Genomic DNA, 16,595 nt, shown 5'->3' with positions numbered 1-16,595 from the left:
TCTTTGATCCTTTTTAAGTTTGTATTGAGTCAATTATATTAAATAGTTGTAATGAAATTGCCAGGTGAACCGGGACAGCCTTCCTCCTCCGCCCAGCTGCCATAGTGACCTCGGTTCACGTTTATAAATAGAATATTGATTTTAATTATAATTTCAATAATATTATATATTCAATGTATGCCCATGCATCATCTATAGATATATATATATATATATATATTGAGTTAAATATTAGGTAAATTTTATATTGCATTCTTAATTGACAAAGTGCCATGGATGTTGTTTGTGGTATTTTAGAGCAGTGTGCGTGCGTTGGCGTGCGTGTGGTGTGTAATATTGGATATGGATAGGATGGATAGATACAGCTTGAGAGACACTCACTGGGACCCGGTCATTATATGGATAAGTCGGGGTAGGCACGGCTCGAGATGATCTCACTGGCCCCCGCAATTGGTTTATCAAGCGAAAGTCTGGCTTGAGAGACACTCGCTGGCAGAGGTTTTATTAAGAGAGTTGTATAGGGGATCAACTCCCATATATGTGTTGTTTGAACATTATTGGGTGTGTGAGTGCTCCAAATTGCCTTTTTGCTGTTATGATGTGATGTGTATAAAAATTTTGATGGTATTGCATTTCACTCTTTAGGATGCATTAGCTTTAGGTAGCTATATAAATTGTAGTTAAAATTGGTATTTTACTCTCTGAGTCGAATACTCACTCCTGTTCACCTTATTTTTTCAGGCTACAGAAGGATTACTTATTGTGACTAACATGCTCCTCTTCTTCGCAGGTCAATTAGTAATATCTAATGTCTTTTGTATAATTTAGCTAAATTCTAGAACTCCGCATGTGTTAGGAGTATTTTAATCAGTTTGGGACTATAATTTAATATTATATTGAAATTGTAAGAACATTAAATGCATGTATGTGTGCTTGTGATTGGATTGGATGAGGGAGTTGAGCTCCTATTTGATTTTATGACGTGATGAGTATGTGGAGGGTGAGCTGAGCTCCCCAAATTGTTATATATCGTGTTTACAGGTCGGATGAGTCAAAAACTCCCGTTGTATGGTCCATATTATGGCCAGACTCTGTCCGGTTGAATTCTTAAAATTGGACTTAAAATGGGCCTTAGGATTGGATTAAGAATTTGTTAGGCTTACTACGGGCATCGGGAGCTTTAGGCTGGCCCAGGTCCTAGTGCCAGTTCGGCCCATAGGTTGAGTCGTGACAAATGTGGTATCAAAGCTTAGGCTTTAGGTTCATGGGAAAGTTTGTACCTAGAGTTGTCACATGTGGAGTATAGGATTCTGTTTCGTCTTTTTCTATAGTTCTTTATTTCTAGATTCTGCGTTATTCATTGGGCAGTGTAAAAGTGCTTCAGATTGGTGTCTTATTTTTCGTACAGTACATGGCGATGTAAACTAGAATTGGCAGATGTGTTAAGGTCTACCATGGGTATATGTATTCCATGAAGTTCTGTGTTTTTGTCAGTATAGGGCTAATTGGCGTGCCTATTTAGTGCAAGGCAAGAGGACATAAAAGTGAGTTATGGCAATATAGCTGCCCTATATAAGGGCAAAAGTATCATTGCTGGCAGTTGTTAGTGGATATCATAGTCAAAATAAGTTTACGAGATAGGTGGATTCAAGAGAGATAAGAGATTGAAAAACCTAGTCTATTAAGATGTACCATAGTAACTAAGCAATATTCTTGATGTTTATATTGTGAGCTCTAGATTACAGTACCGACATGGGATTATTGTGTAGAGCTACATGCTTCCCCGTGGTATACCATGATTAGGGTGTTTGTAAACAACCTTTGTTTTCATACAGTTATGTCAAGACAAAGTTTTATTTCTACAGAGAAGTTAGGAAAACTCCTAGTTAGGGTTTAAGACCCTAAAGATAAGACATCAAAGATCGCAGTTGGGTGATAACTACAGTCGGTGACTCAGTTATCTTAACTTGAGCATACTTGATTGGATCATGATGGATGAAGAGCTAGTGAATTGAATAACGGGTTATGGTACCCAGTATCACAAGTTTTAACTAATTGAGTGGATATAAGAAAATAGAATTCCTGTAGATTTCCTCCTTAAAATATTAAAGGCAGTTGTAGTTAAGTAGCGAAAGGGACAATGACTATAAGTCAATGAAAATAAGTCATAGAATATCAGTAGATGAAAGAAAATATGAAAATGAAAATTTGGATAATTGGTTTTAGAGTTAACAAAAGAGAAATTTGAATGGTAGTGAAAGTGCTAATCAGAGTGATCGAAAGACCAATTCTGAGTAATACAAAGGTAAAGATGACTTGGCAGAGACACTGAAAAGTACAGTTATCTAGCATAATTATTAGGTCAAGAAAAATAATGGAACTAGGGAATAAAGTAATCAAGGTTCTATTTTGGATAAGATAAAAGAGATGAATTAAAGAGCAAATCGAATAACCAAAAATAAGACAAGGTTAGGAAGATTAAAGTGAAATGTAAAGTAAATAAAGTGTCATCCTGGGCAAGGTAAATAGGATGAACTAAAAAGCAATATTAGAAAGCCACAATGAGATTACACGAGTGAGAATAATTGTCAAGATATAGGATCTAGTGGTGTAAGATTTATAGCAGGTTATAGTTTGAGCAATGTCAGGAGCCAAAACATGGAGTTCAGAAATATAGGATATGGATCAAACTCTGTCTATTCCTATTCCCAAGATGGAGTAGGTAGCAATGGGATAAAATCCATTTAAATTTCTAATAGTATGAGAAAAGTTAGTTAAAGAATGCAACCAGAGCAAGTAAAAGTTATAGGATGTGCAATGGTGTCTTGAACTGCCCTATCAGGCAAAGGTGTGAATTAGTAAGTGGTAAGTTAAATAAAAGTAAACCAAATGGTTCAAATAGGCATGACGAACAAAAAGGATGGTGGAAAATGGCACATAGGCTTAGGACCTGAGTAGAAATGGTGAGATAGCAGTTATGGGTTCTGCGATCAAGGGTTAGGTAAGCATTTTCAGTATGATCAGTAAGATCATTTTGTAAGGAAACATGAATGAAAATAAGTGACAGAACGACAGTAGGAGATAGATCAGGAAGAGATAGGTATGAGTGGTAGTCACAAGTCACTGAGAAATACAAGGATAAGAGTTATAGTAGGAAGTATGATTGGAATCCATTTTGAAAGAGTCTATTAGTGACAGGCATCTTCTTAAATACAGTAAAGTATAGGGATGCAAAAGAGTTAAGTTAGGCATAAAATAATAGAAATGGAGTACAAATGGAGATAGAAAATCTTAAGATGATATGTCAGGCAAATCGATGGTACAATAGAAGGATTGTTGTGATTGATACCTTATAGAAAGAGATGATGAAATTTCAGGGAGAAGACCATGAGGTATGAATAGTATGCTAATGCCAGTAGGAGAAGATTTCTCTTTCTCTTCAAGTTTAGATCATACTTTTGGCTCTGAAAGTCTACATAAGCAAGGGAAATAATGTTGAGATGACCTAGTATTTAAGAATTTGGTAGGCACCAGTCTGTACACATTCTCCTTAAAAGGAAATGGCGTTAAGTGTGTACCTAATTATAAGTATGGAAGGATGATCAGAGTAGTGACAGGAGTTGATTCGAGTTAGTTATCAGGGCTTGCAACCCTTCTGGACTGCAAGCTAGAGGAAGTACTATTTGTGGATGAGTTACAGTGGATGAAATTGTTGCTGATGGGTAAATTTGAGGCTGCAGTTTGAAGAATTGTGGGTAGTATATGTGGTTATATTAAGGAGAATGAACATGTGAAGTATCTTGTCTAGAATTATGGCATAGCACACATTTCCCATAGTCATGTTAGTTGGGGTGGAACTTATAGTTGCGAGGGCTCCTATCTAACTATGATGAGCGATTTCCTACAAAGGGTGGTAGGGAATGACAACTTCTAATGGTCAAGTTGAAAAAGAAGATACAAGAAGAATTTTCTATGGTCAATCACAGGTGTTACATAATGTGAAAGATATACTAGTTAGAGCCAATCGTAATGTTAGAATTCCGGAAGTGATGGAACTAGTAATCAAGATAGGACTAAGAAATAAAAGGTATATTAAAGTTGATGATGGAATGGACATTCTTAGAGGACATTCTTAGAGGAAAAGGTATAAGGGTAAGAGAGGACAAAGGTTAAAGAATAAGTACAGTAGGTTGAAGATATCAACAATAGCAAAAAACAGGAAAAGAAAGTAGATAAGATCTAAAAGACAGGAAAAAAGATCAGTAGATTTGGCTACAACGATGAGAATAAGAAGAAACAAGTATGCTAGGAACACACTAAGAGATGTTTAAAACAAGTTATGGTGAGATGATAGACTAAACGAATAATGGAGCCTCGATTTAAGTACTAATGTGTCCCAAAGCATGTCAGATAGTAAGAAGTTTCAGAAGTCAAAGAACTCTCTTTTCAGGAAATGAGTAGGCTATGATAAGTAGTGTTGACTGGGTGGAACTCTACACAACTAATTACCTAAGATAGGTAGGAATAGTTATAAGGAACTCTTTGGTTGGAATAGTTATAAGGAACTCTTTGGTAACACAAAATAAGTTAGAAGCTTGCAGTATCATTAAATTAGGAAGGTAAAAATATTTTTAGTATGGGAGGATCTAACTAAAGCTTCAATGGCCAACAGAATTAGCAATGATCTTAGGTAAGGTGCATGCAAAAGTAGTTGTTTCAGAAGGGTGTTTCATGAGACGTTGTAAAACAGACAATATGAGTCACATCTTTACACCACAGAGATTGGTAATAAAGGGGAGCAAAGGTTAGTGCTGCAGGATGCCATATCAGAGTGCAGAAGAAGCATAGATGGTGTAGGTACACTTGGCAATTCTATGGAACTCTTTATAACTAGTTGCATAAGATGGACAGAAGTTGGTCTGAAGATCTTAATAATGACACAAGGAAATTGGAAATTCAAAGTATCATGGGGGATGAGAAGATTTATAGGTATTGACCATTGAGGTCATAGGACAAGTAAAGATTTCGAATGAGATGTATATGATAGGTGCTACAAGAAAGCATTTCATAGGATACTATAGGGTAAGGAACATAAGTAGGGGTGGCCACGGTTCAAGAACCACCGGTTACGGTTCCTGAACCGCTGGTTCAGGTTCAATAAAATCATGAACCTGAATCAAACTGTCATGGAACGGTTTGGAAGACGGTTCGGAAGACAGTTCCTGAACCACCAGTTCCGATTCGAGCCCCGGTTTAAAACGGTTTAAAAGACGGTTCGAAAAATGATAGTTTAAGATGGTTTGAAGGACGGTTTGGAAGCGGTTTAAGAGCGACTTAAAGGAAAAAATTAGAGGAAAATTTTATTGATTTATAATTTAAGTTATATTTGTAAAAATATTTTAATTTTTCTTAGAAATATTTTAATCAAAATAAAATAATAATAAAAAGAATAAAATTAACTTATTTTTAAGAAAAATTTAATAAGCAAGGACTTGAACTTATTAAAAAAACTAGAGATGAAATTAATTTAAAAAAAATTAGAAAAAAGGTGCATGAACTTAATTTTGCCTATGTATCCCTTTAGGATTTAGAGAAATCAAAATTTTCAGTTATAAGTTGAGAAAAGGGAGATTGAGATGGTTTGATCATGTGAAGCGTAGACATAGGAAAGCTCCAGTTAGACAAGTAGAGCACATTAGGTTAGAGAATAGAAAGAAAAGAATAGGTAGACCTAAACTAACTTGGAGGAGAATAGTACAACATGACCTAAAAGTATTACACATTTATAAGGATTTAACCCAAAATCGTTTAGAGTGGAGAAAGAAAATCCAAATAGCCGACCCCGATAAATTTTTGGGATAAAAGCTTAATTGAATTGAGTTGAGTTGAGTATTATTTGCCATTTTTTAAAAAATTATATGATAATTGATAATTAAAAAAATATAAAAGAAAAAAAAATCAAAATAGAGGGTATTGAAAATTTTATTGAATATATAAAATAATAACAGAGTAATTGATATAGTATTAAAAATTTTAATGAGCATATAAAATAATAAAGTAGGAGAATTGTGAAAGTACTGTGAATTAAAAGGAGTGTAGAGAATAGCTGTGTAGAGAATTAATGATATATATATATATATAAATGAATTAGGAGTGGAATGAGGTATTTATTAAATTTTTTTGTATTTAAATCGCTAGTTTGGTCTGGTTCAAAACCGTCGGTTCAATTCGGTTCGGAACCGCCGGTTCACAATTTCTAAAAAATATGAACCTGAACCAAACCGTAGAATGACAGTTTCGGTCCAGTTTGAAACCGGTTCCGGTTTTGACAGGTTTCGGTCTGATTTTGACCAAACCAATTTTGGTTTGGTTCCGGTTCAAAACCGGACCGTGGCCACCCCTAAACATAAGTCATGTTTTTTGGGAACAAAGATTATTAAAACAGAAGAATTAGGACTGAAGTCACCAAGAGACACGTTAGGGCGTAATGAAAGTGAGGTAAGTTCAAAAGTTGATTGAAGTTATTAGATATAAAGTCAAGAGCAGTGGAATTATAGTGAATACTAGAGATGACAAAAAAGGTAAACGAGTAGTCAAATGTGATGGTTTAGTCTCAAAAGGAGGATGGTAGATGGCATACTACTATAGGGGCAGATAGACATAAAACACTTTTAACCATCCATGCAGATCCAAGGCGGAAAGATGTAAAATTTGCAATTGGTGACTGTGTTCTTGAAGGTTTCTCCTATGAAAAGGGTTATGAGATTTGGAAGGAAAAAGCAAGTTAGCACTCCGTTACATAGGACCTTTTGAGATCATGGACATAGTGGGAGCAGTTGCCTATCAGTTAGAGTTGTCACTAAACCATTCTCATGTCCACCCAATATTCAACATTTTTATGCTTAGAAAGTATTTTTCCCGATCTTCTCATATGCTGCGACTAGACACAGTGGAGTTAAATGAGAATTTGATCTTTGAGGAGCAACTAGTAGCCATAGTAGACTATCAGATGAGACAACTTTGATCAAGACAAATCTTTATGGTTAGTCCTATGGAGGAGTTAATCTATGGAGGAATGCACTTGAGAGTTAGAACGGGATTTGCACAGCAAGTACTCATAAGTTTGATATACAACTATGTGTCATTGTTCTGCCTTGTGTAAAATTCAAGAATGAATTTTCTATAAGGGGGGAAGAATGTAACATCCCTAACTTTCAAATAATTATTTTATATGTAAATATTTTATTTTGGCCCTAGTATTGTGAACTTCGTGTAGGTACTTTCATTTCGTGGAAATTCGATCGTCACCCGGATCTACAATTTCGGGCCGAGCAGATAAGCTGCTGGAACCATTTCGGAACCAAGTCAAGATTAAAGGCTACCCCACTGTTTTTAGACATCCCGAATACGTTTTCAGTATCAGAATTGGCGTAGATAAGCCCGAACCCCAAGTTTCCTTAATTATTTAGTTTCGGGTTTAGATTAAAAATCCATAAAATATTCATAGATAGTTAAAAAATTATAATTCCCTTTGTATTAGCTTAGTAACATTACTAAGGACCGCGGGGCAAAGTTTTAGAATTTTTAGAGCTCATTTGGATAGTTTTTGCGAAAGGGTTAGTTGTAGGGACTAAATTGTGGTTTTTTAAATTGTGGTTGTTGACTATTTGGATGGGCCCAGGAGGGACCATGTGATGTGATTGAGTTGTGATTGTGTGATTTGTGGATATAAAAGTATATTTTGAACCCTTTTGCAGGTTGGGTAGTGCAACTCAGGGTGTCTTTGATCCTTTTTAAGCCTGTATTGAGTCAATTATATTAAATAGTTGTAATAAAATTGTCAGGTAAGTAGGGACAGCTTTCCTCCTCCACCCAGCCGCCATAGTGACCTCGATTCACGTTTGTGAATAGAATATTGATTTTAATTATAATTTCAATAATATTATATATTCAAGGCATGCTCATTTATCATCTATAAATATATTTATGTAGTTAAATACTAGGCATGTTTTATATTGCATTCTTAATTGATGAAGTACCATGCATATTGTTTATAGTAATTTGGAGCAGCGTGCGTGTGGTGTGTAGTATTGGATATGGATAGGAGGGGTAGACGCGGCTTGAGAGACACTTGCTGTGATCCAGTCCTTTTATAGATAAGTCAGGGTAGGCACAGCTCGAGATGATCTTGCTGGCCCCTGCAATTGGTTTATCAAGCGAAAGTCCGGCTTAAGAGGCACTTGCTGACAGAGGTTGGATTAAGAAAGCTGTATATGGGATCAGGTCCCATATATGTACTGTTTGAACATTATTAGGTGTGTGAGTGCTTCAAATTGCCTTTTTGCTATTATGATGTGATGTGTATGAAAATTTTGATGGTATTGCATTCCACTCTTTAGGATGCATTAGCTTTAGGTAGCTATAAAAATTGTAGTTAAAATTGGTATTTTACTCTTTGAGTCGAACGCTCACTCCTGTTCACCTTATTTTTTCAGGCTACAGGAAGATTACTTATTGTGACTAACCTGCTCCTCTTCTTTACAGGTCAATTAGTAATATCTAATGTATTTTGTACAATTTAGCTAAATTCTAGAACTTCGCATGTGTTAGAAGTATTTTAATAAATTTGAAACTGTAATATAATATTATGTTGAAATTGTAAGAACATTAAATGCATGTATGTGTGCTTGTAATTGGATTGGATGAGGGAGTTGAGCTCTCATTTGATTTTATGACATGATGAGTATGTGAAGAGTGAGTTGAGCTCCCCAAATTGTTATATATTGTGTTTATAGGTCGGATAAGTCAAAAACTCCCCGTTATATAGTCCATGTTATGGTCGGACTCTGTCCGGTTGGATTCTTGAAATTGGGCTTAAGATGGGCCTTATGATTATGTTAAGAATTTGTTAGGCTTACTATAGGCCTCGGTAGCCTTAGGCTGACCCAGGTCCTAGTGCCGGTCCGGCCCATAGGTTGGGTGTTTACAGAAATTTTTATCATAATACTAATTTTTATGAAAAAAAAAATAAAATGTTAAAGAATTTTAAATAAAAAAATCTGAAAATAATAAAATAATTAATTTTTCATTATCAATCTTTTTTTTTTTTACATAAATAACGTCCAATAGGACTAAATTATTTTTTAAATTATTTTTTAAAAAGATTATATTTATTTTTGATAAAAAAAAAAAACATGAACATCCAATTGGACATTTGGATATTGAATAAGGCAACAAAATCCAAATAAATTTAGCTTTTTTTTATAAGCAGCAGAAATTTTTACTAATAACAAAGAAAAAAAATAAAATAAATAGCACTCTTTGGATGAAGTTTTTCTTTTTTTATATAAGGGGAATGGGAAGTGGGATTCAAATACACTTGATATGTCTTTACCTACCGAATCAAATCAAGTTAATTCAATAAAATTTTCTCTTTTAATTTTATAAAATAATTTACTAAATATTTTTTTAATAAAAAATTAAAGGAGTAAGGATTCGAATTTGGATCGCCTAGCAATGATAAACCAAGCCAAGCTAGCCTATTAAATGCATTAAACACTTCTTTTTTTCTATTTGAGAATATTAAAAAGCGCTATAATCATTGATTTAGACTATATTAACATGATGCATTAACTTTCTAGCACTATTAAGAGTGTTTAATTTGGTTTATAAATATGTTAAATTTATTTATAATTCGAAAAACATAAGTAAATTAGTATTTGGTTTAACTTATAAATTAAAAAAATATTTGAAATAAGAGGGTATTTAACTTAACTTATAAAAATCAACTTATAAGTACTTAGTACTTATAATCTAATTTATACTTATAAGCATTTTAAATTTTAATCCATTATGTATTTGATTAAAGTGCTTATAAGGGATTGATAAATAATTAATGTGTTTAGTAAAAAATAACTCATAAGCACATTTATTATTAAAATAACTAAAACAATTATTAAATGAGATTTATGTTGAAATTTTAAAAATTGAATGAGGATAATATAGTAGAATTGTAACACCCTCCCGATAACCACTCCGTACATTCTACTGTTTCGGTGACCGGTGTCGGTCCGGACAGCTAGAATGTCCGGAAAAATATTTAAACTAAAGTCAGGAACCATAATTAACTCAAATATTAATAAGAAAAATTTAGTAAAAAATTTTAGAAATAAAATACAACCAAGTTAAACGAGCCGGTGCCCAAGCGATGGGTAACCGGAGGGAAGTTGCGGTTCTCGCAACGAGGAGCCCTAGACCCGGGGGAAAAATTATAAAATAATTTTTGGGACTCCAGAGAAGGGTAATTGAGGTTCCTATGGCATTAGAATGCCAAGAAAATACCTAGAAAAATTTTTCAATCGGTACAGACGATTTTGACCCGTTAAGCCAAACGGAGGGCATTTTGGTCATTTCGCCTTCCGAAGTGATTTTTGGCCGACTTGTCCAGTTGAGTAAATAATTAATATAACATAAAATATGAAGAAACATTGCTAGAAATTAAATTGAAAATGAGTAGTGGAGGAAAGAAAAGAAAATGCAATAAAATGCCCATTTATGACATAATGTGATGTCATTAAGAAAATTTGGACCAATCACAATTTAGCCATCCTTTGACTAACTAAATAAAAGACTAAATGAAGACTAAAACCACCAAAATTTCCAGCAGCCCTCACCTTCACAAATGCTCACCCGTAGCTCTCAAATCCCATAGCCAAACTTCCATTGATTTTCAACCAAAGCTCACTTTCTCTCTTCTTTTCACCATAAACCCTAAACCCCTTTCATTAAAAGTTATCCACTCATCTTAGGGAAGTGTTTGGCAACCTAGAAAGTGAAGGAAAGTGAAGTTTTGAGTGGGGAAAAATCTGCCCAAACAAGGTTAGTGCATATATGAAGTTTAAAACTCATTAGTTCCATGATCTATGTTTGTAATGAATGAAAAATTGTGAAATAATGAAACAAATCCATGTGTATCTCTACCAAAGAATTTAGGCAGCCCTATGGGAGATTGAGGTTGATTGTTTGATAAGCTTAGAATGGTTGGAAATCATGGTTAAAGTATTAATATACATGGAGACTTAAGTAAGTATGTTAATCAAAGTGTATGAGTAATGAGTTTGGACATTAGGGTTTTATAGGTGAAATTGTGACTTAGCTTAGGAAATGGTTAGGGAACTTTTTAATGGTCAATTAGTGACCATTTTAGGTAGGTTGACCCTAATTAGAACTGAAAAATTGGATGGCAAACTCAAGGTGAAATCTGCCTATGGACAGCAGCATAGGGACTGAAATTTCAGTCCCTTTGCACAGCCATAACTTGGGCTGTGTAAGTCCAATTGAAGTTTGGCCAATTGGACATGAAACTAGGCTTATAATGGCACATTTTTGCTGAGGAAACCATGCCCAAAAGACCAAAGCAAGAGGACCAAAACTTGGCCCGAATCCGGAACCCTGAAACTGCCTCTGCAGAATTTAACCAAATGAACAGTAACTGTTCATTTGGACATAACTCACTGTAGATTTGGTCAATTGGTCTGAAATTTTTACAGCAACAAGTTAAGACATAGACAAACAACTTTCATGAAGGAACCTACCCCAAATTATGGCCAGAACCCAGTCAAACAAGTGACTCAAGTCACTGTTCATGTTACTGTAGATATGGTAAATCTGCAGATTTTGCAATCCGGCCAGCTTGGGTTTTTGAGCCATATCTGGAGTTACAAAACTCCAAATGGAGTGATTCAAAAAAGGAAATTCAACTAGACAAAATAAGGAACAACTTTCATGTTTTACATTTCTTCAAATTCCAACAGTAACAGTGTCCAATGGAACAGTGAACTTGACTCCCCAAAACTGAAAATTCTGCTGGTTTTGAGTTTCACTTTGAAATTGCAAAAACACTTAATGCCAACAAGTTTTAAACACCAAATGTGGTATGTTGGGAGTGCCAAAGTTGATGTACACATTTTTATGCTAAAAGTCAACATTTTTGTTGACCAATGATGAATAGTGACACCAAAAAAGTTGAAATTCACAAATTGACAAATTTAAGAGTTTCAAATGCTCTAGTATACCTAACAAGATTGGTTTGGATAGTTTGGCATGCCAATAGGGTTCCGTTAGCAGTACTGCACATGGCAACAATGCCATTCTGTGATTTCATGGCTTTTAGCCATTCTGACTTTGCATTGAGACTTGGCCTTGTGCCTGATATTATTTACAGCTTGTTAGCCGCTGCACAGGAGATGCATATGTGACCGATGGTGTGACGGCCCGAGGTACTAGGTACCCAGTGCCAGTTTACCCGTTATCCAGTCCAGTCGTCTAGTGTAGGTTACTTGGGGCAACCAAATGAATAAAAGTGAACAAAGTTAATGAATTAATGAATATACCAAAATCAAACAAAGAAAGTATACACTTTGCATACACATTTATTTTCTTGCTATTTTCTTCTATTATATTATTGCACCACTAAGCATTATTGCTTAGCGCGTTGCCACGCAGCGTAGGTCTGGAGATCCCGATCGTGAGCCCAGTAGACCACAGGTGGGTGAGTCCATCCGATTACGCTTCGATGTCTGTGTCACCTCACTACCTGCAGTGCATCGGTAGGGCACTAGGTGTCATTTTGTCATTTTGATATTTTGTAGCAGATTTGTATTTTCTCATATGTATTTGAACTCATGTAATATATTTTGATGTTTATGTAAATAATGAAAGTTATGACTATGAATGCAAGATTTGAGCATGTATTTATTGCTTGTATATGAGAAATGGATGTTAAGAAATGAAAAGGTTGTTGAAACACAAATGAAAAATTGTTGAAACCTTGATATTGAGTTTTGTGATGATATTGTAGTTGAAAATGAATGAATTTGTCTATTGGAAGTTATATTAACAGTTTCCCACGACCGGTTTTCTCCATTTTAAGCCGGAACTCAGCAGGATATTCTTTAAAATTTTAGGAACCATAAATGAATGATACTTTTGATGAATGGTTTAAATAAATTGTATTTCATAAATTATATGCAAAAGCATTGTCTAAATTAATTGAGGAATATTAGAGTGTGCGGTACACTGGTGGCATTACTTACTCGGGTATCTTGTACGGGTAAGGGTGTCACATTTAGTGGTATCAGAGCACGGTTTAGGCGTTTCTGGTCCTAGATCGAGTCCATACCATGCATTACATTTGTAAGAGTCGAGGTGACACTAACGCAGATCTGTTTATCTTTCTTATTTTGAATAGGATATGGATCCTTCATCTCAGAGCGTTGAGGAGGAAGTGGAGAGTCATGCTCCACTGCGGCAGTGAGACTGGGGCATGAGAGAATCTGCTCACGACTCAAGCAGAGCTCGCTCGGCCTCCACAAGCCATGTTCCAACAAATGGCCGACTTCTTTAGATGCATGGTCGGGTAATGCCAAGACCACCACCACCACCACCACCGGCTCCACAGTAAATCACACTGGAAAGGTTAAGAAAATTTGGGGCGTGGATTTCTATGGTAAGAGGGAAGATGACTGCATTGTTGCTAGAAATTGGTTGAGCAGGCAGAGTACTAAAACAACTTCACCGCACTCCAGCAAAACACGAAGCTGCCATCTCTTTACTGCAAGATGATGCCTATGGATGGTGGGACACTGTGTCCAGTGAAGTGCAGCCAGAAGCTGTAACTTGGGACTTCTTTCTCTCCGAGTTCAAGAAGAAGTATGTGGGTACTGTATATCTGGAAGAGAGAAGAAGAGAATTTATTAACCTGAGGCAAAGACAATTGTCAGTGGCTGAGTATGAGAAAGAATTCGTCCGATTAAGCCGCTACGGAAGGGAGATAGTCCCAAATGAAGCTGAAAGATGCAAGAGATTTGAAGAGGGACTAAATGATAACATCAAGATTCAGCTCACTGCCTTGGGAATCACCGAATTTACCAAGTTAGTGGAAGCTGCCATAAAGGTTAAAAAAGAGAGAATTAGAGAGTGGACTAGAAGAGAGAGACAGCAGAAGAGGGACCGGTCGCCTAGTTCAGCTCCTGCATCAGGGAAGAAGTTTAAGGGTCCTCCTGCATAGAGTTCGGGTCAGCCACAGGGCCAGGGTCAGTCTCAGGGGCCCAGGCCACAGTTCACCCCTATGAGAGGTTAATCCACACCATCGGTGGCGCTCTCGAGGATGGGGTTCAGGGACCAGCCCAAGATCTTCTGCGTGTCCACACCGCCGAAATGGCACAAGGGGGAATGTTGGAGAGTGATCGGTGCTTGCTTGAGATGTGGGTCGAGAACATCAATCGAGGAACCGCCACGCAGAACTACTACACCGCTCCAACACAAGCGCATGCACCGCTCCGCACCACCAAGGGGTAGAAGGTCCAGTAAATCCGTGGGACCATCTCAAAGGCTCGATCCGAGCCAGAGAGGCCGATAATGCACCACCGCCGTAAATTATGCCCCGAGAGCTCGGAGGAGCAAGATGCCCTGACGCCATCGTGGTAATGCTCTCCTCTACAATACTCCTGTGCATGCATTGGTGGATCCAGATCCACTCATTCATACATTTGCATCAATCTACCCGTAGAAAGGGGGATCTGGTAGGGAGAGTGACCAAGACATTCTGGTCACTAATCCATTTGGTCACAGTGTGGTAGTGAACAAAGTATACAAGGGTTGCCCTTTAAGGATTCAGGGGTATGAATTCTTGGCAGACTTAATTGAGTTACCCTTCCATGAGTTTGACGTGATATTGGGAATGGACCGTTGTCACGTCATCGTGCAATAGTTGATTGCAAATTGAAGAGAATTTCTAAAAACTTGAGAGGGTAATGAGATCACGGTTGTGGGGAAATGATGATTTCCGTCCAATGTCATCTCAGCCACAGTTGCAAGAAGAATGATGAGAAAAGGCTGTGAAGCCTACCTAGCACATGTGGTGGATACTAGGCAGGCTAAGCCAAACTAAGTGACATACCCACAATGAGAGACTTCCTGCAGGTATTTCTGAAGAGTTGCTGGTTTGCCACCGAGAAGGGAAGTCGAATTTGCTATTGAGACAACTGCACAAAGCACCCATTTCCATTGCTCCTTATAGGATGGCACCCAGAATTGAGGGAGTTGAAAACTTCGATTGCAAGAGTTGCTTGATAAGGGGTTCATACGCCTGATGTGTCACCATGGGGAGCTCCAGGTCTGTTTGTAAAGAAGAAGGATGGGACTTTGAGGCTATGTATTGATTACTGTGATTGAATAAAGTGACAGTAAAGAATAAATATCCGTTGCCTAGAATTGATGATCTATTTGATCAGTTGAAGGGAGCAGGAGTATTTTCCAAGATTGATCTCAGATCAGGGTATCATCAGCTGAGGGTGAAGGATGCAGATGTGCCAAAGCGCATTCAGGACCCGATATGGGCATTATGAGTTTTTAGTGATGCCCTTTGGCCTAACAAATGCACCAATGCATTCATGGACCTTATGAACCGTATCTTTCATCCACACTTAGATCGGTTCGTAGTGGTCTTTATTGATGACATTTTGGTGTATTCCAAGACCAGGAAGAACATGATGAGCATTTGAGGATTGTTCGCAAACCCGAAAGAAAAGAAGTCGTATGCTAAGTTGTCCAAGTGTGACTCGGTTGGATGAGATTGCATTCCTTGGACACATAGTGTCAGCTGATGGGATTAGGGTGGATCCCAAGAAAATAGAAGCAGTGATGGAATGGAAGCCTCCCAGAAATACAACTGAGGTCAGAAGTTTCTTGGGGCTAGCTAGGTATTACAGGAGATTTGTGAAGGGATTTTCCTAATATTGCTCCAATGACCAAGTTGTTACACAAGAATGTCGATTTGACTGGAATGACAAGTGTCGGACAGCTTTGAGAAATTGAAGGCTATGTTGTGAGAGGCACCGTGTGCACACAACCGGTGTCCGGAAAGGACTTTGTGGTCTATAGTGATGCCTCACATAATGGGTTAGGGTGTGTATTGATGCAAGAGGGGAAAGTGATCGCCTATGCTTCCAGACAGCTAAGGCCACATGAACAGAACTACCCTACCCATGATCTAGAGCTTGCAGCAATTATCTTCGCACTGAAGATATGGAGGCATTACTTGTATGGGGAAAAGTGCTACATTTACACAGACCACAAGAGCCTGAAATATTTGCCAACCCAGAAAGAGCTCAACCTTAGACAGAGGCGATGGATTGAGTTCCTGAAGGATTATGACTGTGTAATTGACTACCATCCTGGGAAGGCAAATGTAGTTGCTGATGCTTTGAGCAGAAAATCCATGACAGCCTTGAGATCATTGAATGCCCGTCTATCTTTGGTTCGTGATGGAGCTATTTTGGCTGAGTTGCAAGTGAGGCCAAACCTGCTACAGCAGATACTAGATGGGCAAAAGGCAGATGAGAAGTTAATGGCCATTATGAGCAAAATACCAGAAGGAAAAGCAACTGACTACGAGGCGAAGGCAGATGGGTGTCTGTATTACAAAGGAAGACTGTGTGTACCAGATGATGGGGAATTGAAGGCCAGTATTCTGAAAGAGGCACACACCAGTGTATATGCTATGCACCCAGGAAGTACAAAGATGTATCATGATC

This window comes from Hevea brasiliensis, chromosome 8, assembly GCF_030052815.1.
Source record: "Hevea brasiliensis isolate MT/VB/25A 57/8 chromosome 8, ASM3005281v1, whole genome shotgun sequence".
Lineage (NCBI taxonomy): Eukaryota > Viridiplantae > Streptophyta > Magnoliopsida > Malpighiales > Euphorbiaceae > Hevea > Hevea brasiliensis.
Note: the sequence above shows the minus strand (reverse complement) of the source record.